This window comes from Bactrocera dorsalis, chromosome 4 (genome assembly GCF_023373825.1).
Source record: "Bactrocera dorsalis isolate Fly_Bdor chromosome 4, ASM2337382v1, whole genome shotgun sequence".
In the NCBI taxonomy this organism is placed as follows: domain Eukaryota; kingdom Metazoa; phylum Arthropoda; class Insecta; order Diptera; family Tephritidae; genus Bactrocera; species Bactrocera dorsalis.
This window is the reverse complement of record NC_064306.1, coordinates 7,220,879-7,246,412: the sequence shown is the minus strand read 5'-3', so window position 1 is coordinate 7,246,412 and position 25,534 is coordinate 7,220,879. Positions and strand designations below refer to the sequence as shown.

The following is a 25,534-nucleotide window of genomic DNA, read 5'->3' as shown; positions in this document are numbered from 1 at the left end:
AATGCACCATCGCATCGAGCCACGATTGGTACCGAATTTAAAGCCAAAAACGCAACGAATACGACTAATTGGCATGAAGTTTGGACACATTGTTACTCATTTAGAAAGCAGAATATTCTTCAAGAAATAAATGAATGCAGTCTTTAACTGAAAAACTGCTTTCGCAAAACCAAAACAGATTCGCTTCAAAGTTGACTAATCCACTCAATGGCAATCGATTATTTTCATATGTCAAAACGTTAACATCGAAATGTGTTTTAGCAATACAGCCAAATTCAGCAAAACTATTTATTAAATTCTATTTTTTTTATAAAAACAACTTTCTATGACAATATCAAACAATAAACTCACTTGAGTTATAAACTTTACGCTCAATTTGTTAAAAAAAAATAATTATCGTTTACTACGCGCTACCGTAAACTTAGAATTTTCACAGTTGATTAGACGATTGGTTCCGCATTTTTTTCTAATTTTTTAATACTTTTTATGATGTGCACAAACAATAGCAGTTGACTGTCTAATATTGCAACAAATATGAAGAGCAACGAAAATATGTCGAACAACTCCATGCAGTGAGCAGCGGGCGAGTTAACAAGAATATTGATTACTTGAAGACTGATAACAAAATGAATTGATAAAAACTGATAGCGTAGTGTACTTTTTTCGACTTGATTTCACTTGTACGTAAATTATGCACCCATGAATGGTGGGCATTATATTTATAGTAATTTATATGTGAAATTTTTCCACATTATCAATTATATTATCTTCCCCACAACTCTAAAAAATTTTTGCTGCAATGCGTTAGCGTTGCGTTTTTGGTTAAGTAATATTTGATTCATTTTATTTTTATGCGTAGTCTATAAGGAGTAATTAAAATTGCTGTATTTATGTCTTACTTAATTCGATTTTATATACATTAGGGTGTGTCGTTTTCAGGGAAAAATTTTTTTCAGCTAAAAACAGGCGAAAAACTTTCAAGTTTAAAAATACAAAAATAAAAGTCATAATTCCATACAATTGGATATTTCAGTTTGAATTTTTTCAGAATTGTGTAACCTTTTTGTTTAAATTTATTTTGGATATCGATTATTAATCGATTTGAACTAATTGTAAACACAAAAAAATAATTTTTTTATCTATTAGAGTTTATTGGACATGATAAGATACTTTATTACCTTAATTTATTTTCGATATCGATAAATAATCGATCTCAATTGATTATAAGCATTAAAAAAAAATATTTATTAGAGTGCATTATATACAATTACATATATGTATGTATATAATTTTTTCACTACCTTCCTTTTTTATCGATATCGGTAAAAAAAATAATCGATCTTAACTGATTATAAAATATAATAATAATAAATTGTTTATCTATTGGAATTCATTATACCCCTGCATTACTGCATTTTTTCATTAGATTAATTTTTTATCGATAAAAATAATCGATCGTAACTAATTATAAAAATATAAAAATAATAAATTGTTTATCTATTAGAGCTCTTTATACTTCTGTATTACTAAATTTTTTCATTACATTAATTTTTTTTTATCGATATCGATAATTTTAATTGATTCTACCGATAAAATAATGATATGAAATAAATTGTTCATATTTTTAGAGTTAATTATCAATTATTAAATTTTTATTACCATCATTTATTTTCGATAATTAATCGATTCAAACTGATGAAAACATAAAAAAAATATTTTTTTATCTACTAAAGTTAATCATTATTTTATTAGAATCAAATTTAATGTATAACGATTAATTAGTTATAAAAAATTCGAAATCGATCGTGCTTAATTATCGAAAATATGAATTTCAATCCTCTCTAGTATTGATCTATTACATAATAGTTTGAAGTTCTTTTTTAGTTTTCGAAATATTCCAAATATTTACCCATATATTTATTGGAAATTTTATTTTTTATTGATTACAGTTGATTACTACTCTTCAAGCAGCTGCCTTACAATTTTTACTCATGTTAAACAGTTTTGAATGTACTGTAAGGATATAAAGGTAAAAAAAATTACTAAACTTTCTATAATTTACAAATTTGCTAGTCATTCCGAACTGTCTAAGTTAATTATATACTTTTTCGATACACATGTATGATCACTAACCTTCAAATTCAACTGACACTACAATTTTATGTATATTGTATGTATGTTCATATATTTATTCACATAAGGCGTAATTCACACTATGGCTTTAATTTGACGGTCCTACTATATACAAATATTGTCAACAAAATAATCTTCGCTGACATTTTAGTTAAAGTCACATCATAAAAGGTTTGTTGATACCCAACTGTCAGACAATTGAGGTTATGCAATAACTAAAGCTAGAAGTTAAGATAAAAAAGGATAGATAAAAATTAAAGCTAGGTGGATTAATTAAAAATTGAGAGGTGTGAGAGACCATTATACATATATTTTTGTTTACTTAGTTTATGACCATTATACTCACACTCTTATTGAGAGTATGACACATTTCGAAACACTAAATAATGTAATTAATTCATTAAGCGGGAAAATGAAGGGGCTTAAATGGCAGCCACTTTCATTTTCGCTTTTACTAAGCCCCAACAAAGAAATGTATGAGAAAAAAGCAATAGAATTTGAGAAAATATATACTTAAGTATGTATGTATGTTTAGAGAAAAAAAAATTATGAGAGAAAAATATGATTAAGAGCTAATTGAAAGTATTTTTTTTTGTATCGCGAGAGAGAAATAAATGACATATTTTTCCCCGTAGGCTCAAAGATTGTGTCATGCATGTGTCGGCTGACGCATAGCGATTCCGCATCCCAAAACCGAACGCAAAAAAAGAAAACAAACAGATAAAGCTGCTTTAAAAAGCAACTTGACCATCACATTACCAAATTCGTTGCAGTGAAGGCGATTATAGTCCACATTCAAAATGTCTGAGATGCACACATAAACGAGAAAAAATACATACAAAGCGAAAAGTATAAACACAGCTGTTGTTAGCTTTATAACGGTATAAATTTGGTTAACGATGACGCGCTTAAACGGCACAGCGTGATTTAGTATTAAATTTCGAGGTAAAGTCAAAGTTTTAAGCCAAGAATTTCTGGCATCTGTGTCAATTGGCCGGCAATATGCGACCACACGTGAACTTTAGTACGGTTGAACGTGTGAAACGGCAGGAATGCAACGAAATCGAAAGCTAACGGCTTGCATGTAAACATAAGGCGTGTGAGAAGTTACAAATTACTGTAAAAAACGTAAGAAATAACAGCTGACACTATAATATGAGGGTAATATATTTAATTCTTTTTTATTTACTTTACCAAAAGAAAGTGTGTACACACACATAATTGAGTGCTCAAATGCAATCGCAGTTATGAAAACTGTAGCTAATTAATCATTTTCGAAGTGATTAACTAGGATAAAAAAAAATTTCTTGTAAAAAGCAAGTCATGCACTTCCCACAACCGTTTATTCAGGTTACGCACTAATTGCACTCAGTTGCTTACAATTTATTGACACATTTTAGGCAACATTTTTTATCTTGCAGCTCCCATTCTTGCATTTACCTTTATTACAATCTTTTGGTGTTGCGTTGGACACTTTGGGCATCCACAAATCGCCTGTACCAGTTTTCAAATAAAACATGTTTATTGCCGTTAGTAAGCGGGAAAATATTTTTAAATCTTCAGCGGCTGCGTGAAGACTGTTATATTCAATGAAAATATGTATATAACTTAAATTTAATTATTGCGATAATTATATTAATTCGAAGCACAAAGAATTTAGCAGAGATATTTGAAGAGTAAAATTTTTTTATTTGTTTATTTTTTTTTTGAAATATTTCTATTGTAAAATGCAGAAAAAATTGTGTCAACATTTTTTGAAGTTTTTTTGTTACAATTTTTGAGCAGCAGAGTTACATAAAATTAAAAAAAAAAAACTTCATAAGAATATTTTTTATTTATTTTTTTTTTTTTAGAAGTAAAAAAATTATATTTTTGGATTTTTTCTCAAGCAATTTGTGGCTTTAACATTATATTTTATACGATATGCGAAACCCGATCTTCAAACCTCAAGTGGCAAACTTTTAATTCTTGTGATTACAGCTTTAAAAATAGATATTCGACGAAGTGTGCGGCGAATGTGTACCACGTGGATTGTAATGTGCGGTTTTCATTACGTCAAAGTCAATGACAGTCGTCAGCTGAAGAAATGGCATTTAATTTTTAATTTATTTTAAAAGAAATCTATAAAAGACATTTTAAAAATGTAGCGAAAAGCATCATATTTTTGCTCGTCAATCACAAGAAATGTTATGTACGGGTTAAATTTGTCAAAATTAAGGACTGGGACAAAAAATATAATTTATGAACCAATTTGTGGAAATAAAAATTATTGTCAATACAAATTGATATGTAGTGAAAAACTTTAAACTCAGACTTCTCAAACGCATGGAATGGACTGTGAGGAATGTAATCTTTTCATTTGTCAAAATTAATGACAATGACAAAAAATGCTGTTTATGAAATAAATTTGTTGGTCAACATAAAAATAATTGTTTCTCTTAAATTTAAAATTTAATGAAAATCGTAAGATTTTTACTTGTCAATCACATGGAATGTAATGTGTGGTTATTATTTGTCAAAATTAATGACAATGACAAAAAATGTCGTTTATGAAATAATTTGTTGAGCTAATAAATAAATAGTTTTTTGAGCTAAATATGTATAATAGATAGATGAAAATCGTAGCAAAAAAGCATAAAGCAAAACTGCTTGTTAATCATATGGAATGCATAGTGCGGTTTCCAGTTGTCAAAATTAAAGACAATGACAAATAAGACAATTCATGAAAAAATTGTTCACATAATTTTATATTATTATAACATTCTTTGACCCAAATTGACAATCTGTTGAAAAAAATTTTTGTTTCCATTTGTCAAAATTAATGACAATGACATAAAATGCAATTTATGAAATAAATTTGTTGGCCAAATATAGCAATAATTATAATTTTTTGACAAAAATTGACAATCTAGTGAAAAACTTTCAATTCATGGAATGTAATGTAGTTTTCATTTGGCAAAATTACTGACAAAACTTACAATCAACGTAAAAATATTTTGACTTAAATGTACAACCCAGTGAAAAACATAGAGTTTCAAAAAATAAATAATAAAATAACTTTGGTATGAAATGACCAAAAATTGAAGATGTCAGTTTAAATGACAAAATATTGCGGGTGCCAGTTTATTGTCATTTCAATAGTTTTTCTTAATTTATTAAAAAGAAATGTGTTTAAGATATTTATTTCAGTTAATCTAGCATTTTGGTGGTAGCAACATTTATGCTTGAGACTATAAAATAGTAACTAAAGTTTGTGGTTTTTCGATGTCAAAATAAAATTTTGGTTCATTGCGATCTACTCCGCCTCCTAAGGGGTCAATTTAGATTAAACAGCATATGTATAAACATATATGTACATTATTTTCGAACTTTATAAGGCTGTCTGTGAAGTCTAACATTTTTACTTACAACACTGACTTAAAGTTTTTCAGTCTCTCAGCTGTCAAAACTCACAAAGCATGTAAAACTTACATTTATGATATTTTTAGTAAAACTAGTAACTATTAACACAATTATATTAGATTTACGGCAATGACAAATTATAAGCTACAGAAGTAACCAAAACTTAGACGCATACTCCATAAATTGTGCAGAAAATGGTAACTCAAGTACGTTAATTTCCGTAGAATAGAATAAATGGCGTATAACAAAGAGAACTATTTCCAACAATATAAAAATGACAAATACATATAATTTACTTTATATTTCAACTATTTCCATTACAATTATTTCACGCAATAGCCTGTTTTGGTTCACTGGAGAAAGTAATTGTTATATATTACTGTTTGTTTTGAAGATGTGCGCGCTGTTGTTGCCATAAAAGGGGTACTAAGAGGCGAGAATAATTGCGCGCTGAGTGCGTGAAACGCTTTTTATGGTTTAAGAGACAGTGAGTGTATAAAATGTGCTTGAAAAATAAAAAAAAATATATATAAAAAATTGTATATAAAAATAAAAAATAAAAATAAAAAATGAAAAAAAAATAAAAAAAAGAACGGAGCAAAGTAGAATAAACCAAAATGAGCACAGAATATATAAAAAAATATGAATGTAAAAAATTAAAAAAAAAAATAAAAAATAAATATAAAAAAAAAAATTTAAAGAAAAAAATAAAAAAAACATCAAATAATACAAAAAATTGCGAACAAGTGGCTTTACAATCAAGTCGCAAATAATAAACAATTGTGTTACGAAAGTAAGAAAAGTATAAAGAAAAGTAGGCAACTTTGAATAAAGAAAAATCAGTGGTTATAAAAGAAATAAGCATACGTAAATAATACCAACAACAATGCCAATAGCCGAACGCATTTCAAACAGTTCTTTGCAAACAAGGAAATAACTAGAAAGAAATTATACCACCAACAAAAACAAGACGATATGTCGTTTTCGCTATTTGCTTTTCGTGTGAACGGAAGATGCGCGCTTAGGAGCGATGGCAGCAGCACGGTAGGCGGTGAAAAATGTGCATAAACAATTAATAAATCAGCAACAATGGGAAGCAGCAGCACAAATAAACCGCAGAATAATAAAGTAGCGGCTTAAAACGGTAGCAACGGCGGTGCAAAAACAACAACTGAAGAGACATTGACCCAATTTAAAGTTTTATGGCAGTTTTGAAGTTTGCAATGAGATTTTTTTTGGACATTTGAGAGGCACTTTAGGACAAAAAAATAAATAAAAAATTAAAAAAATATAAAAAATAACAATAATAATAAATTTTAAAAATGATAAAAAAATTACAGTAACAATGTATAAAAAATTTAATAATAATAAAAAAAATTATAAATAAAATATTAATAATAAATAAATTTAAAAAATTTAAGAAAAATCTAAAAGAAATCGGGAAATATAAAAATTATAATAAAGAAAGATTTAATAGTATTTCGAATAAAAAAAAAAAAAATTTATAAAGACAAAAATATTTGAAAACAATGCACGAGAGAAATAACAAATGAAGACAGGGAGAGGGGGAGAGTAAATAAATAAGTTGATTAATTTCTTCTTTAGAGTAGGATGAAAAAAGTAAAGGAAATAATTAAAAAAATTAAAAAAAAAATTAATAAAAAATTAAAAAAAAAAATTTATAAAAAATTGTAAAATTAAAAAAATTAAAAAAAAAATTTAAAATTAAAAAAATTAAAAAAAATTGTAAAATTAAAAAAAAAAAATTGTAATTTAAAAAAAAAATTTAAAAAAAATTAAAAAGAAGTATTAAAAAAAAATATATAAAAAAAATTAAGATTAAAATAAAAAAAATTAAGATTAAAATAAAAAAAATTGAAAACAAAAATTTTTTAATGTATCTACAATTTTGAGTTCTTTGAATAAAAAATATATTTATAGAAAATAAAAATATTTGGAAACAATAAGCACAAAGATAGCAAATAAATGCAGAGTGAGAGAAACTGAGTAATTAAAAAAAATAAATCAACATATGTATGTATGTACATATATAAATTTCTTTTTCAATTATTTACTTGCTTCAGGTTTAACATACAAATTTCTGTATTCACAAGTGTTTTCGACACTCACTTTTCCACGTAAAAAACCGCACAGACTTTTAACAATTTATTAAACAAAAAATTCAATATTAAAAAATAAATAAATATATATACAAAATAAATAAATAAATATGTCGCACAGTTCACAATTCGAGAGCCGAAATTTTTTGTACAAAATATACGCGCACGCCGTTTTGCCTTTAGAATCGAACTAAAACAAGGGCGGCGCAGCAAATTAACGGCAAGCAAGAAGCGCCTGCCCGAGCAATTGAATAAAAACAACAACAAATATAACTAATTTTAATACAGAATTATGGCGGCAGCAGAGTGGCAAATGAGATACAACAAAAAAGTGGATTATTTTTGTCTCAGTGGAGCAGATGGCGACGGCACGATAAAGCGGTGAGTTGAGGTGAATAAAGTGCAGCTTAGTCGGTCGCTAAGCTGGGCAGCGGTTCGTGGGTGGACCGGAGGTATTAAAGAGAATTATGGAATATTTGAGGTCGGCGAAAAGTGCGCGAAAGAGGGATAAACAGATAAGTCAGATATTTAAAAATTAGATCATTGCAGAGAATATTATGAAATTTAAAAAATATTGGAATAAAATTAAGTGGTAAAAAATAAAAATGGATAATAGCAATGAAACAATGTGATAGATGAAAAATGGCTAATGAGAAAAAAAATAATAATACATAGAATATAATTTCAAGATATAAATAACTTTTAAATTCAATAATTTGATCAAAATATGAAAAAAGTAAGAATTAAAAAAGTATTTAAAAAATTAAAAAAAAAAAATATTAAAAAAAATAGAAAATATTAAAAAAAAAAATAAAAAATATTAAAAAAAAATAAATAAAAAAATAAATAAAAAAATAAATTTAAAAAATATAAAAAAATAATAAAAATTAAATAAAACTAAAATTTTTTTATTAAATATACTGTTTTTAATATAAAAAATGACAAGTATAAAAAATTAAAATAAAATTGTAAATAAATGTTAATTAAAATAACTGTTCTTGTATAAAATTATGTAAATCTATAAAAAAAAAGTATTAAATAAAAAAATTATATAACTATTGAATTATGTTTTTTTTATTTAATGGCGAAAATTAAAAAAAAAAAATAGTTTAAGAAAAGTTACGATAAAACCAAAAAAAAAATAATAAATATGCTAGATATTAAACTATTAATTATTATTATTATTAATATATTTTATAATTTTTTTAAAAAAGTATAGAAAGAAATTAAAATTAAATTAAAAATAATTTTTTAAAGAAATCTAAAAGTATAAAACAAATATTAAAATTATCAGATATTTAAATTAAATTATTATTTATTAATTTTAATTTTATATAAAAATAAAAGTATAAAAGTGTAACAAAAAAATTTAAATTAAATCAAAATAATTTTAAATTTACTTTATTAAAATAAATTTTATTTAATTTTTTTATTATTTCATACTTTTTCTTTAATTTATAAAATATAAAAAAAATTATTTAACTTTAATTTAAAAAAATTAAATTATTAAATTTTTTTTTCACTTTATTTTAAAACATATAAATGTAAAAAATATTATATTATTAAAATTTAATTATTTAATTCCCGTTTTTTACGAAATTATAAAATAATTTGCATAAATTAAAAAAAAAAATAAGAAATCGTTAATTTATCACAAAAAAAAAAATACCAACAATAATATGCTAAATCCTTCAACTATTCTTTCACAGCTTTTATATAAATTTTCTACTTCCATTTCCTTAAGTTGTCAATTCTCTGAAGTGGCCCACACAATACATCAACATTTCAAGCTGTTTAGTATGGCAACTACTCAACTAGATTACCACAGGGATATAAGATAAAAGCATTGTGCCTTTCATGGCAATATTCTATACACTGTAAGCATAAACTCCAAAGAAAAGTTGGCAACAAAAGTGGCGCAAAAGCACAAACCTGAAGTTATTATCATTATATTTTTTTTTTACATTTTAGCTGCTTCCCGAGAGGTAGCGCGTGCGCACAGGAGATAAATTTCAAATGCAAACAGAAACAAACGAACAAATATACGAACTTAAAATATACATTGTATGTAACTGTTGAAGTGGTGAATAAAACAGCAACAACAAAATGCGTGGCCAACAAAAATATAACAAACAGGTGAGTGTGACAGCAGCAAATAAGGAGTGGAAAGCAGTGCAAGAACAAGAACAAATCGAAGCACAACAAACCAAAATAGCGGCATATGTAAACAGTTGCCAAAGTGGTGGGTGTGCCATATATGGGGAAAATCAGCTTAAATATAGATAGGTATGCACGTATATGAAATTACATAAGTGAAACGCGCAGTTATTTATTATAAATTATAATGAAGTTACTATAATTAGTATAACAATAAATAAGCACAACAACAAAATTAGCAGAGTCGCATTTTCGTACTATACATATATAGTACATACATATGCATGTTTGTATGTAAACATGTTGGCAAGTACATAACCACGAGATCAACGTTTGATATGAAATGGCAGTAGGCGCTCTCGCCGTTTTCGGTTGGCTGCGCAGAGAGATGGTCAAAGTTGATTGCTGAGGTTTCGCACTGAATGCTTACAAAACAAAAAATTCTGTTTACGAACAGTGCACAATATTTTTAATGACAAGATCGGCTTTTAATGTTAGAAAATAGGCGGAGAGAAGAGTTAAAATTTGGTTATAATAAAATTTTGCGGTGCAGAGAATGATAGAGGCGGTGCAACGTTAATTTTTATACCCTGAACAGCGAGTTTGTGACACGCTGCATTAAAAATCAGAGAATCTATAAAGAGTAGACAATCATACAGACATACATATATACAAGTAAATGATCAGCTTGTTGAGTTTTGACTCGATTTAGCCGTGTCCTTCTATTTATGCGCGTATTAGTCCCTCAGTTTTTGAAACATTGGTCTGAAATTTTGCACGCGTACTTTTCTCTCCAAGAAGCTGCTAATTTGTCGAAGCCACCGATATCGTACCAATATAGCATATAGCTACCATACAAACTGACCGTTTGAAATCAAGCTCTTGTATGAAATTTTTTTTTAATTGACGAGATATCTTTATGAAATTTTACATAGATAATTGCTAAAGGCAAGTCTACAATCTCCGAACACAGTGTTCGATTCGGACTACTATTACATATAGCTGTCATACAAATTGACCGATAATATCAAAGTAAGATTTTATTATACCCTCATATGCTATAAGAAATGCACCAGTGAAGGGTATATAGCAATCAAACTAAATATTTCTTCTTATTTTGTGTTGAGCTTGACAAAAAAATGCATTGTTTCGTAACGTCATAAACGACTGTGCGTCAAAGGCTTTGTTTACTATAAAAGTTTGACAGTTTGTTTCACTGTTTTATTCTCAATCGTTCTTGTCTAACTATGATAGTCATAATTGCGTGAAATATATGCAAATATCACTTTACAAGTACTGATTATAGGAGCCTTCTCTTTCTTTACTCTCCAGAACCTTGCTTTTCTGAGGTAAAATACAAAATAATTCTCAAGCAAGCAACTGGGCTCATTTTGTTTACAATTTTCGACTCGGCCAATATTTTTATTCACACATCTGGTTCCTTCCATATCACCACACTTCATATACAGCTTTTTTAAGCAACTGAATCACTCTTCAATCACCGCTAATTAACTAGCACCACTCAAATTTTGTTTTTTTCCAACATTTATCAAGTCGGTAGAGTTACCAGAAGTCAAAAATCAAGAAGTCGTGGTTCAACACACAACAAAAATAAATTGCTTTCATCAAAAAAATGTTGCTTTATCTAATCACGGCCTGCTGCCTGAACTTTTAAGCATACACCTCTCATTTCTCTACACATTTCGCCGCACTTTTCTTTCGCACTTTACCGTTGCTGTGATTATTTTTTCCATTTTGAGTTGCTCTACTGTTATTGTTGTTGCTACGAAAATGTTAATTTCATATTTTTTTTTTATTTTGTACATGTTTGAGCTTGAGCATGTGTTGTAGCGTCTAAAATCATGTTGGCACAACAACAAACAATAATTACACAATACCAGCAGCTAGATATGCTAGCCAGAAGTGGAGCAACATTTTTTACCATTTTTGATTTTTTTCTTACATTTTCTATTTTTTTTTTATTTTTTGTATTTTTTTTTAAATTTTGTTTTACTTTTTCTAATTGTTTTTTACCATTTCTTTTTTTTTATACTATTTCTAATTTTCCAACCTTTTTTCATATATGTACCATAATAACATGACACTCAGCCATCCGTGCACTGCTTTGTTGTTGGTTTATGTTTTTTTTCTGTTTTCATCTCTTCTTTTGGGTCGTCGCTGCCACTAATAGCGGTGTAATTATTGTTAACTGTCATACGCTCACATTCACAGATCAGCAAATTTTAATTTACATACAGATGTGCTTATGTACATACATATATAAGCACTATTTACTACGTAAGTACCACAAGAAGAAGAAGAACAATAGTCAGTCCAAAAATTATTGCAATTTTTTTGTTGAATTTGTTACATAGTGTAGAGTTCATGGCGCATGGTAACTCCAGCATACATATGTATATAAAACGGAAAATTGTGCCAACAACACCACACAAACACAGCTATCACGATTATCTCAAGCGTTGTGGCTTGTTTTTGTTGTTGTGCAGTGTTCGTTCAACAATTATTTACGTACTTAGACGAGGTGTTTAATTTCAATTGTCACTCATACCGCTTCGCTCACTACTTTTAAATACACACCGACATTTACTAGGCATTCCAACTCCCCCACCTGTCGGGTGTGTGTTGAGTTGTTGGAGCTTCCTGTTGCATGTGGGCGCATTATGTTTGAATAACTGCAAATCAGTTGACGGTTGCTGTACTGACGTAAGTATGTTTGTACATATGTACATATATGTATGTATACATATAAAGGGTGCCTTTAGAGTTTAGAACTTTTATTTTAAATAAATCAGGCAAGTTTATAAAAAAAAAGGTAGACCAGTATAACGGCCAACTGTTTTACTTTGACAGTTAATTTGACAGCTGTCAATTTAGGAAGCTCACTATAACCGAAAATACATAATTTTTATACACAGAAATTATAGTTATATATACATACGTTTAAGTTAAAAAGGGAGAACTTGACTTTTTCATATTTGAATGAAGCTGAGTTCAGCTAAACCTCAGATGATTGGGTCAAATATATACTTACTTAAAGGTGAAAAATATTTTGATGTGTCTAAAAAGAATGGTTAGGCTAGGTTAGATGGCTGATGGACTACTACTATATGTAATACTACCGTATGCATTCCTTTGTGAGGCCATATACCAATAGGCTAGTCTTACAAAGGGCAAAGAGATCACTAGATTTCTTGCTATCGATCTTGGGTCAGCTAGTACACAAGCACTGATCCGCTCCCATTCTACCGATAGCGGTCCTAGGGTGCCTTTTCGTGCTAGCTCATCAACATTATTCCGCTGTGGTCAGTCACCCAGTTTTATCACAAAGACTTTCGATTCTATTGATAGTGAGGTTAAGAAATCGTTGACCAGTCTTGAACGCACTGTTAATGACTTCAAGGCTAATAACGACGGTCTGCTATCTGAGTCGACGGTCTCTTCTCTATACATATCTAACGCTACCTTAATGGCTACCTTCGCCGGTATATGGGTAGAAAAGGAGCCGCCAGAGTTCGGTTTAGCGACTACATGACCCTAGTGATCCGGTATGAAGTCTAAGTGATCGAGGATTTCCGAGTGTTCAGACCTGTGTTCTTTTAGGAACCCAGACTCTCTAAGTTTGAAGTTTGAAAAAATCTGAGTTTTGAAAAATTATCAAAATTATAAAAACAAAAATAATTAATAGAGGTTTGGAAAAGATTACGCAATGAAAACGTGTAATTATACCGAAGAGAGGATAGAAGGTATACAAGATTTTTTCGATAGAAATAATGAATGAATAAATATCTTACATCCATTCATTTTCTAAAAAAAATTCGTTTTTTGATCAGAAAAAACTTTTAGCATATTTTGGTGGCATATAGTTTGGGGAACCTTATACAGAATATGCTGAAAAAATTGATAGTGATTGGATCATTTCAATAATCACAGAAGTAAATTTGAAAGATATACAGTTTTGAAAAAACGAGTTTCAAGTTAAAGTGATGGGGCTGATTGAACTGAGCGGCTACACTTTAGAAGGCTGCAATTCAAAAACTATATGAGATCTCAATTAAAAATATTGGTGAGTTATTTTTAAAGATCTAACCTGCCGAAATATGAACAAAATTTTAAAATTCACACTAGGTGAACTCCGTAAAGAAAGTGCTGGTTCAAATGTAAGCGCTCTATAGCAACAATTTTTGGACCCCTGAAATTTTTTCGAATCCAATTCTATAGTAATTTCATTATTTCTGCCTGATAATATTATCTATATATTAATATTTAAGTGATCTTTTTTGATTTTATTTCAAAATAAATTTTTTTCTAATTTAAAAAAAAAAATCAATATTTTTGGTCACCCTGTTTTAAATATCACGTAGCTTATTCCACAAATATATCTTTTTCGTTAGCTTAATATTTAATATATTTAAAAATTTAAACAAAAAACTAAAGCATGCATGTAAATCAGCGCTATTTTTGCGGTCAGCAACAACAACAACAAGAAAAGCACAAATTGCACGCAAATGTCAGTTGCACGTTGCAAGCACTCGAAGTAGAGCGACATTAATACTTTTGCTGAATGGTTATTTGTTATTGTAGAAAACAAGGATGTCAACCACATAGCCACACTACATATATGTACATATGTATGTATATACACACGTCTGTACATGTGTGCAAGCAGCACACAAACGAAATGCATCAAATTAAATTAACTAAGTAGCGCGAATATGTAGGCAAAACAAAAAGTAGCAGAAGACACAACACCGCACGCAGGGTCACTCAATTGCAGTTATTTATGTGGGTGGTGATGGTGGTGGCGGTGAATTGAAGTGCACGGAAAACTACAACTGATGCGCGTTTGGGCCGGCATGTCACGCGTTGTGGTTAATTATTGCAGGCACCATGTTCGGAGAGGAGTGGTGGGTATGAGCGGGCATGTGTATGTGAAGACTCGGTGTCGATAACAGCGATAGACAGCTGTGGCAATTAGATAAGTAATTTCGATGCACATGCTTGTTTGGTTAAATGTTTAAACAGTCGTGCGAAAAAGTGTGTGTACTGTTACTTGTGAATAATTAAAACATTCGGGAGAAAAGTGTACAAGGTTGAATTATTTTTATTTTTTTTGGAATGAAAATTTAATAGTTTCGAAATTTTTATAACAATTTAAGAATTTTTTTTTAATAATTTTTTTTTATTTAAGAAATATTTCTTAAATTCTTCATTTGAAAAATATTTTTCAGAATAAATTTTTAAAAATATTTAGGAATTAATGTGAAAAATATTTTTTTGTTGGTTTTTATAAATTTTGTAACATTTTTTAAATAAATTGAAAAATATTTTTTTGAATTAGTTTTAAAACTATTTTTTTGGAAAACATTTAAAAAATATTTTTTAGAATAACTTTTTAAAAATATTTAAAAATAACGAGAATAATAATTTATATGTGGTACGCATACTTTACAAACACACTGTCTCTAAGCCAGATATTTTGAAGGCAACAAGGCAAATAACCGCCATTTGACACTTGTGCGAGGGCGCTGACGAATGAGCTGATTTCGTGGTGTTCTGCTCTGTATATACATACATACATATAAATATGTATCATGTACATATTTAAGTGTAAGTACTAATGAATTAAAGAAAGTGCTCGGTGGTGGGTGCTGTTTTATTCAGCACTCACTAATTATTTGAAGAAAATTGCAAAGGTATCACCTTAAGTTGGTGTGTCAGCAGTGAAAAGTTAATTCTTTGAGTTGCAATTAGATAAATATGCAATTAAGTGGAGAAACTTAATGCGCAATGAATTAACGGGTGATTTTGTTGAGGTTAGGATTTTCATGCATTAGTATTTGACAGATCACGTGGGATTTCAGACATGGTGTCAAAGAGAAAGATGCTCAGTATGCTTTGACATTTCATCATGAATAGACTTACTAACGAGCAACGCTTGCAAATCATTGAATTTTATTACCTAAGTGTTCGGTTCGAAATGTGTTTCGCGCGCGTGTTTTGTTCAGCGATGAGGCTCATTTCTGGTTGAATGGCTACGTAAATAAGCAAAATTGCCGCATTTGGGGTGAAGAGCAACCAGAAGCCGTTCAAGAACTGCCCATGCATCCCGAAAAATGCACTGTTTGGTGTGGTTTGTACGCTGGTGGAATCATTGGACCGTATTTTTTCAAAGATGCTGTTGGACGCAACGTTACGGTGAATGGCGATCGCTATCGTTCGATGCTAACAAACTTTTTGTTGCCAAAAATGGAAGAACTGAACTTGGTTGACATGTGGTTTCAACAAGATGGCGCTACATGCCACACAGCTCGCGATTCTATGGCCATTTTGAGGGAAAACTTCGGACAACAATTCATCTCAAGAAATGGACCCGTAAGTTGGCCACCAAGATCATGCGATTTAACGCCTTTAGACTATTTTTTGTGGGGCTACGTCAAGTCTAAAGTCTACAGAAATAAGCCAGCAACTATTCCAGCTTTGGAAGACAACATTTCCGAAGAAATTCGGGCTATTCCGGCCGAAATGCTCGAAAAAGTTGCCCAAAATTGGACTTTCCGAATGGACCACCTAAGACGCAGCCGCGGTCAACATTTAAATGAAATTATCTTCAAAAAGTAAATGTCATGAACCAATCTAACGTTTCAAATAAAGAACCGATGAGATTTTGCAAATTTTATGCGTTTTTTTTTAAAAAAAAGTTATCAAGCTCTTAAAAAATCACCCTTTATTATTAATCAATTTTGGACACAAGGTATGGAATTGTTTGGCTTGCTGTCAAAATTTATGATTGAAAAAGTAATTATAAAATGTATAAGACCTTAAATAATTTTTACTAACTTTTTATAGTTTTATTTTTAAAATATTTTACAATATTTCTCTTAAAAAAAATTTACTCCATAACTAATTTTTATCAATTGAATATTTTTTCTAAGTTTTATTTTTTAAAATATATTTTTTTATTTATTGATTTTAATAATTTATTTTTTTTTTTTTCAATTATTAATTTTAATAATTTATTTTTTTTTTTCATTTTTAATTTATATTTATTAAGTTTTATTTTTATATTTATTTTCATTAGATTTTAAAATTAATGCAATTATTAATATTTTTTTTGGAAATTTTGTATTATAAAAATGTTTAATTTATTTTTGTACATAACTTTTTTATTATTTATGCTTATTTTTGTTTTAAAATTAATAATTTTTTTATTATGAATATTTATTTAAAACAGATAATGTGTTATATAAATTATTTATTTTTGTATATATATTTTTTTATATTCTGAAATATATTTTTTTTTATGTTTTAAAATAAATAATATATTATATTATTATATATTTTTGAAAAAAAAATAAATTTTTAGAAAATGAACTCTTAAGAACTCTTAGAATAAATTTTTTTTATTTTATTTTATTAATTCATGTTTATTATTAGATATATTATAGTCATTTCAATTTAAATAAAAAAAAATAAGTTGAAAAAATCTTACAATAAATTATTTTAATTTATTTTTTTTAGTTATTTTACTTATATAACCTCTATGCATAATTATTTAGCTTTTTTAAATTAATTTTGTATTTAATTTTCTTTCAAAATAGAGCTTTTAATGAAAAAAACACATATTTTTCAAGTTGAGTCTTCATTTATAACAGCGCTGCAAACAAGTCCAAAGTCAAATTTAGCGCCTATAAGTATGCAACACTTGCAATGTTTACAGTAGAGGCCAATAAAAACGCGCACGAAGCTGCATAAATGCCGGCTTTTCGCTTGGCGTGCGTGCAATCAATCAATGAAAATAAACAACAAAACAAGTTTACAACAAAAATAACAACAACATAATTAGACAACAAAAAGCATAATGTAAGCAATTATGTTGACTTTTAACTAATAAATTAGGCGAGTTAATGACCTTATCAAAGTTTGGGCGAAGAAAACGAAAATCAAAATAGCTGGGGAATTACAAAAAAAAAAATATGTACAATGTGAGCTTATGGAAAATACATTTGACTAATAAATTAATAACATGCAATTTCAAAAAAAAAAAAAAATAATTGCAAAAGTTAAAAAAATGTTATTGCAAGTGGCGTCTTCAAGAGAGTATAATGTAATAAAAAGCGGCAAATTGTGTGTTTACAACAACAAAATTGCAAAAATTTACGTAGCGAATGAAGCGCTTAAGGAAAGTGAAAACTGCAAATTACAACAAATTACAGCGAAGCAATATTGCAAAAACAAAAAACACTATGATTGCATTGCACATTTACTACGTGACGCGTATGTATGTATGTTCATACCAATAAATGTTTGTATGTATTTTTATGACTTATTTTTATACATACATATGTATGTATATTACTTATTACATATAAGTATGTATATATGTACATATACATATGTACTTATAAATATTTTCGCGGTTTTTTCGCGCTTGCAATGTTATTGACATTTGCTAGAGAAAAACTTTTTAGTGTCAACTGCATATAATAAAAATCAGAAAATAAGCAATAAATATGGCTGCAATATTGCATGTGATAAAGGCGAAGCTATTAATAAAGTGTATAATAAATTTTAATGAAAATTTTACAAAATTAGTGATTGAATAAAATAATTAAAAATTATAAAATTTTATTATAACAGAAAAATAGAGAAACTGCCAGTTGCTAATACAAATAAAAAAATATTATATTATAAATAAATGAATTTCGTAAAAAAATAAAAATTAAAAGACAAAAAATTTAGACAAATAAAATTAAAAAATTAAGAAAATTAATAAATACAAAAAATAAAATTAAAAAAAATTAATAAATAAAAAAAAAATAAAATTAAAAAAAATATAAAAAAATATTTTAAAAAAATTATAATAAAAAATATTAAAAAAATTATAATAAAAAATATTAAAAAATATAAAAATAAATATAATAAAAATGTTGTCAAAAAATTTGCATAACTCTAAAAATTACAAGAAAATTATAAGAGAGCAAAATCCATTTCAAAATTAAAGAAATCAAAAAAATTCAATGTTCACATCAAAAATATAAAAATTAAAATAATTTTAGAAAGCAGTGAAAAACTTTCTTACTAATTACAACCAAAAATAATAGTGTACGAAATGCAACCGTTATACAGCCACATGCTGCAGCAGCAAATTAATTAGTTTATTTACTTTTTCCACAAACATAAATATTTCCAAGTGCATGTTGATTTGCATTTCATTGCTTATTATTTCTGTGTTAATGAATTCATATGCAGTCAGCATTTTCATGCAAAAAAGTAAGAAAAAATATTTATACGCCATAAATAAATAATAAAATACGGAATAATATTTTTGTGTCAGTTGCACGTTTTATTCGCTTCATTTTTATTTCGCCAAGCTTTGGCAGCGCAAGAATATCATGTTTTCATGTCGGCGCAAGTTGATGCATGCACAAGCAAATGCATACATGAATGCCATCAGCTGCATTTCAGTTGCAAATGAGGAAGTTTTATTTTTCTTAACGAGTTGGAAAGTAGGTTTATCTAAAAAGATGGTGGTGGCTGCAGCTGAAAGCTTTTTCACATTTGACGTATCACACATTTAATTGTCAATTCAATTCTTCTAAATTGAATACAAACGAATCGTTAAAGCGGTAAAAAATGACAGTGTTGCTACTAATGCCATTCGTGACAGGTGCTGTCAGAGGCGGTTGGTGCAAAAATGTGGAAAGTAATAGATAAATGGAGCAAGATGGATTATGACAGAGAGATGGATTGGAAGAAAATGGAATATTTGTACTTATGGGCATATTTAGATTAATTTTTTTTATATACTGTATATATTATAACGATTTATGGCAACCAAACACCGAGCTTTAATTCCAAAAAGTATGGGATTTTGGATCAATTATGAGGAATCCACACGTAATTTGTTATAAATGAAATTCAGTGAGCCAGCCTGTGTTCTTGGCAAAAATAATAAAGGTAGGTTGTTACTTTCGCAGAGAGGTGGCTATCGAAGGAGCTGTCTGAGTAAATACAGCGAAAATCTAGGTCACTTGGGAACCAGGATTTGGTAAAACTGGCAACACTGGAAAATTTTTACCGATAAAACGATTCTTATAAGATTCTCTTCGAACAATAAACAACATAGAATTTACATACTAATGAAGTTAACTAATTAACCCACTTGCCTTTCCCTTAAGTTTTCGAAGTTTTAGTAAAACTAAAAAAGCACCCTTAACAAATAAATGCATACTGAAATAAAGTTTCCAACTTGTAATACGATGCCTGTCAGCTATAAATACGGAGCAGCTAATAGCCACGAAGTAAACAAGTATAATCTTATTAAAGCTGTAAGGCCACACCCGCTTCGTAATTCCTGTATAACAGTATAAAACGAAAACAATAATGTCACAGGAAGACATTAAGGAAGACACGGTAAGTGGCAAACAGTTTTTTCCTTACTGAAAATATGGCATATATTTTTTTCAAAGGCAGACAACACAAGCAGGTGTGTCTTCCTTGAATTCCAGTCAAAAGCTTAGCGGTGACACTTAGTGAAAAAATTATGGAATTAGGTTATGACCCAAATAATCACAAAAAGCGCACACAAAAAGATAAACATGTAGCTGCTTATTATGTAGCTAAGCATGCTAAGGCGTATTTAAGTTTGTCTCAAAGCAGCTGAATTAATATCAAAACTCTAACCTGAAAAAAGTTTATAAAAGGACACGCTGAGTGCGAGCTGGTAGCTGCGTTCGAGTGGCAACAAATGAGCTGGAAAGTTTCAGTGAAAATAAAAAGAATGTGGAGCTTGCATAAATTTGCGCACTTAGCTGCGGTTCACTGAGCAAATATATGCACATACATATTTGGACTCAAGTGGGAATACTAGAAAATTATTTCGTTAAGCAGCAAAGAAATAGAAATAGTAAAAAAAACCAAGTAAAATTGTTAATAATAAATTTATTATCTAGGACTGTTAGTTTTTATTAGACCATCTTCGATGCGAGACTTCTCTACTCAATCTATTTAAGCCCGGTTTTCTTAAAAATAGGTGAGGCAACAACAAAGTTACACCTGTAATTCCAATTCCAGGCAATAATCTTAGGGTAACACTATAGCCGCCAGCCATTTCATCTCTACTTCATTATTACAGTTTTTTGTATTTATACTAGTTGCTTGTTCGATTCATCGCTCTTCGAAATCTGATAAATTGATTACACTTCTTCTTATTAACAAGGTAAAAGTATTGCTTAGAAGCTTGAGTGAGCTCCATAGCTCGTCAAAACACCAGTACTTGATGCGCCCGGCTTTTAACTCCACGTCAATCATAACTTCGGTTTTCTTCTTTCTTAATACAACTCTCTAGCTGCGACTTATTTGCAGTGAGCCGATCGCGATTACCAAATGAAGACAAGTCCATCTTAGTCTGGTCTTTCTCATACAAAGAAAACCTCCCTCTATTTTCACTCTTCTAAAAACAGCAGTTACACAATCTAAATCCTTCATAATTGGAACGAACCCTTTAAAGCTCGTCCCTATCATGGTACGTCAAATATTCATAAATACTTAAATAATCAGTGGTTTATGTCCGAAGATTAAGGAACTTATAAAGCACTACCTTCGTTCATGAAGACAAAGCTTCACTTTGTAAGTCCAGCCTTTTTTTTGGACAAACGTTGATGTTTTTGTTGTAGGGGGGCAGAAAGCATCCCTGAAGTAATTTGGAGAAATGCTGCCGAGTTGACTTTCCTTAGCCGCATAAAAATCCGGGTTCTTTACGGTTATGTAGACCCGACTATCCTAGGAATGTTAATGTCGAACCTTATGCTAAAACTTAAGGGAATCATTTGCCCACAATTTTAAGGTTATGACTGTAGAGAAAATCAATTAAAATTAGGGATAAAGAGAGTTCAGACAAATAGCTTTTGAAGAGGTAAAGAGTTATTAGCATAATGCTAGAGCAAAGTAGACCTATCAAAATATTAAAGCCCTACTTTACAGATCGCTCATTGCTAATCTGCAATACATATGTACATCTCTTGCAGTCACTGTTTGACTAAAAAAGGTAAAATATAACGAAACGGCGGTTTTTTGAAGAAAATGTCAACTCGGATGGTCTCAATGAGCCAATCTGTTGAAGCTAATCTTCAGTGGAAGGGCTTCAATGAGCCATATCTGTAAAAACAGCTTCAGGACACCGAAATTTGAGGGATTTTCTGTCCAGTCCTAAACAATAGCTTCTGATATTTTAGAATCTTTAGGACTCTAAAACTGTTCTCACCGATTATAAAACTTTCAACGCTTAAAATGAATCGTCGGGACAATTTAGAAGGAACGCAAAATCGGTGGAGCCCAAATGTTTTGGTTCCAATTTCATAGACGATTTAGTAAGATTGAAAGAAATGACGAGGTTCATAAACTACATCTATGAGGCTTAAAATAGTTAAATTCATTTCATTTCAATTGAAAGGTCTTCAGCACTTAAGATTGTTCACAAATTTCTCAATAGGCAGCACTTATATCCTTATTATTAAACTTCGTTAATATTGTAGATTTTTTAGCGCTCCCGAAATATCTCTGATAAGAAAAATAATGTTTTATATGGATTTTAGCCCGTTTCTTAAGTATTAATGGTCTTGATTTTGACGAAAAATATAAGTAAGACGAATTATTCATCGTACTTCATTATTCAAAAAATAAACATCCATAATTTCAGGACTTCGAACTGCAACAGCTGTGTTTTTCAAAAAATCTCTGTAGGCTGACACCAAAATCTGTCAAATGTGCTTGTAACGGGTGATTTTTTTGAGGTTAGGATTTTCATGCATTAGTATTTGACAGATCACGTGGGATTTCAGACATGGTGTCAAAGAGAAAGATGCTCAGTATGCTTTGACATTTCATCATGAATAGACTTACTAACGAGCAACGCTTGCAAATCATTGAATTTTATTACCAAAATCAGTGTTCGGTTTTTTTTTTTGTTCGGACAAATTTTGTTCAGCGATGAGGCTCTTTTCTGGTTGAATGGCTACGTAAATAAGCAAAATTGCCGCATTTGGGGTGAAGAGCAATCAGAAGCCGTTCAAGAACTGCCCATGCATCCCGAAAAATGCACTGTTTGGTGTGGTTTGTACGCTGGTGGAATCATTGGACCGTATTTTTTCAAAGATGCTGTTGGACGCAACGTTACGGTGAATGGCGATCGCTATCGTTCGATGCTAACAAACTTTTTGTTGCCAAAAATGGAAGAACTGAACTTGGTTGACATGTGGTTTCAACAAGATGGCGCTACATGCCACACAGCTCGCGATTCTATGGCCATTTTGAGGGAAAACTTCGGACAACAATTCATCTCAAGAAATGGACCCGTAAGTTGGCCACCAAGATCATGCGATTTAACGCCTTTAGACTATTTTTTGTGGGGCTACGTCAAGTCTAAAGTCTACAGAAATAAGCCAGCAACTATTCCAGCTTTGGAAGACAACATTTCCGAAGAAATTCGGGCTATTCCGGCCGAAATGCTCGAAAAAGTTGCCCAAAATTGGACTTTCCGAATGGACCACCTAAGACGCAGCCGCGGTCAACATTTAAATGAAATTATCTTCAAAAAGTAAATGTCATGAACCAATCTAACGTTTCAAATAAAGAACCGATGAGATTTTGCAAATTTTATGCGTTTTTTTTTTTAAAAAAGTTATCAAGCTCTTAAAAAATCACCCTTTACTTGCTTGCAAATGGTTCGCGAAATTTAACTTTTCTCACTACAAAAACAATAGAAATATAATAATGTGTTCAAAAACTTCACTATTCACAATAGAAATTAATAACGGTACACAAAAATGCATTGAAACTCACACTATAAGGTAAAGTATTATTACAGCCTACTCTCCACAGTTATTGCTTGGTTATGAAACGGCAAACGTTATACTGCCACTAAAACAGTTATAAAATAGAACCAATTTTCCACGACATTAGAAAACGAAATGCCGCCTACGGTAATATCTCAAATTGTGATTGCTTTAAAAAGCTGTAAGCGATTTGTTGCTATTTTTCAAACAACTTCAGGCAATTTTTGTTGTGCTTGTAACTTCATACAAACAATATATGATAAGCAAAAGTGGAAATGTTGAGTGCAAAAACAATGAAAACAAAAGCACGAACAAATTGTAAATATCGACGAGTGTAATTACCAGAAGACGCCGACTGTTATCGCGGTTGTACGACAATAAACAACAACAAAAATAAGCCAATAAAAATGTAAAGCTGAAAGGCACGAAGGAGGAGAAATTAATATTGAAAGACATTGTATTGAAAATGTTATAATAACAAGTATACAAGATGGTAGCAAAAATGTTATTGAAGACTGCTGACGAAGCGAGGGTGACAATAATTGAAAAAAAAAAAATTAAATAAAAAACTAAAATTAAGTTAAAATCATACCAAAGAAAGAATAAAAAAATAAATAAAAATAATAAAAGATAGAAAAAAAATAAAAATAAAATAAAAAAAACTAAAAATAATTTTAAAACTTACCAAAAAACAAAAAAAAAAAAAAAATAGTAAAAACAATAAAAGTAAAAAATTAAGTAAAAGCAAAAAATATATACAAAAACATTTAAGAAATAAAAAGAAAAAATAAAAAAAGAAATTAAATAAAAAAGAAAACAAAAGAAATTAAAAATGAGATAAAGAAACGAGCAGCTTCCTGAAGAGAAAAGGACGTATGCAAAATATCAGATCCACATCTCAAAAACTGAGGGACTAGTTCGCGTATATACTAGTATAGACAAACGGAAGTGGCTAAACCGATTCAGCCCGTCATGCTGCTCTTTTATACCATATAATGGGTGATTCAAGTAAGTACTTTTTACAATAGTCGCGACTTAGAGTGTACACGAAGACCGTAGAGAGAGGTTTTGGCGCCGTCCGCAGCAGCTTGGACTATCCATGGAATGACTTGGCGCATTTTACGTCGAGATCTTAAATTGAAAGCGTACAAAACACAGCTTGTGCAAGAACTGAAGCTGCTCAACCTTCCCCAGCGAAATCGCTTCGTTCTATGGGCTCTTGAAAAATTGCAAGAAGATCCGACGTTTTCGTTTGTGGGCCGGTGGAATCATCGGCTCATATTTCTTCAAAAATGACGTCGGTGAGAACGTAACCGTCAATGGTACCGCTTACCGCGCCATGATAACCGACTATTTGATGCCTGAAATTGAAGCTCGTAATCCCGGCGACATTCGGTTTCAACAACATTTATTGATAAAACACTTCCGTGAACAGATAATTTCACGTTTTGGGCCGGTCGATTGGCCAACAAGATCGTGCGATATTAGATCCTTAGACTTTTTCCTGTGGGGATATGTAAAATCTAGATTTAATTTCATAAACTGTGAAGCAAATTTGACAAAGCAAAATCATAAAGGCTGGTTTTCGAACTAAGGATACAAAGAACTTGACTTAAAGCGCTCCACAGAGGACGAAGCATCGCTGATAAAGCTAGAAGCTTTCAGATTTATAAAAAATTGAAAGCTAGTTTCAAAAGCTTGGATGAGATGCTTAGAACCCGAGTGTATGGGAGAAAATAAAATCGAAATAGAAAGAAGTATGTATAAATAGAATTCGGACGGCAGGCAGTTATTTGCTGTAGAGAAAACATCTTCGATCGATGAGATTAGGCTATCATCAGAGTTGAGTCAAAAATTGTATTTATAATA

General features: G+C 29.7%; 1 protein-coding gene across 5 annotated transcripts in view; it reads right to left on the bottom strand.

The window, feature by feature from the left end:
• Window positions 1–25,534, bottom strand: part of LOC105232155 (uncharacterized) — a 91,790-nt gene that overhangs the window by 56,660 nt on the left and 9,596 nt on the right. The gene's annotated exons all lie outside the window — the stretch shown is intronic.